This window comes from Volvox carteri (assembly GCF_000143455.1).
Source record: "Volvox carteri f. nagariensis unplaced genomic scaffold VOLCAscaffold_681, whole genome shotgun sequence".
Taxonomy (NCBI): domain Eukaryota; kingdom Viridiplantae; phylum Chlorophyta; class Chlorophyceae; order Chlamydomonadales; family Volvocaceae; genus Volvox; species Volvox carteri.
The window spans coordinates 2,063-3,072 of NW_003308180.1; positions in this window are offsets into that span (position 1 = coordinate 2,063).

Sequence of the window (1,010 nt, forward strand, 5' to 3'; positions counted from 1 at the left end):
TGGCGATCGCGTCCGACTGTCCACAGAACACCTCACCCTGCCGACCTACCCCTCCCCAAAACTCCGCCCTCGCTACCTCGGCCCTTTCCTCATCTCCTCCGTCATTTCGCCAGTTGCATACCGCCTTCACCTTCCAGCCTCCCTCGGCCGCTTGCATCCAGTATTCCACATCAGCCGCCTTCTCCCATGGACGGACAACGACCCAGCGCTCTTCCCCGGCCGCCCACCACCTCCCCCTGCAGCCCCTACTGCACTAGAATCCCCATATGACAGTGCAGATACTGTTGTTACAGCTGTTCGCCTAGGGTATAACAAGCGCGCACGCCCGTCCGTCATGTTCCTCGTGCAGTGGTCCGCTAGTAGCAAACGCGACCCCTCATGGGAACCATACGACGACGTGCACAACCTGCCAGCGCTTCGTGCCTTCCTGAGGAGCCCAAGCTGGACCGCGTTTAGGCTATCAGATCGCTATGCGTGGTTCAGAGCCAAGTTCCCGGAGCATGCCCCAAGGATCGTACAGTTTTTAGCAGAATAGAGCTGCGGCTGGATGTGTGTGTGTGTGTCATCATGTGTATTCGGTATATCTGTGCGTCTTCGTTCTGTTCCTGTCCGTAGATTACACCAGTCAGTTCAACGTAGTGTGGTATTGCATTTCACGTGTGTGTTCGCGTCTGGGTATTTGGGTTCCGTGTAGTCAGATTTAAGTCGTTTTCGTAGCAGCTTTTGCGTATGTCCGGATTCTTAAGCCGGATATGGTAGGAGTTGTGCGCCACATTATAGGCCGGTATCCAGTGCGGGGAAGGTTTTGCCTTGACTCCGGTTCCCTTTTGCCTTCCCCTCGTTAGCCTGGTACCGATTTCGTTCAGGGAATCGGAGAGGCGCACGACTATGGCCGCTTAGTGACGTTTTCGCACCGAGGACGGTGCTTGTTTTTAAGGAGGGGAGTGTGTAAGGTTTTGCAGTTCGTTAGCGCGCGCTTCTGAGACCATGTCGAAACTTCGGAGCTAGTG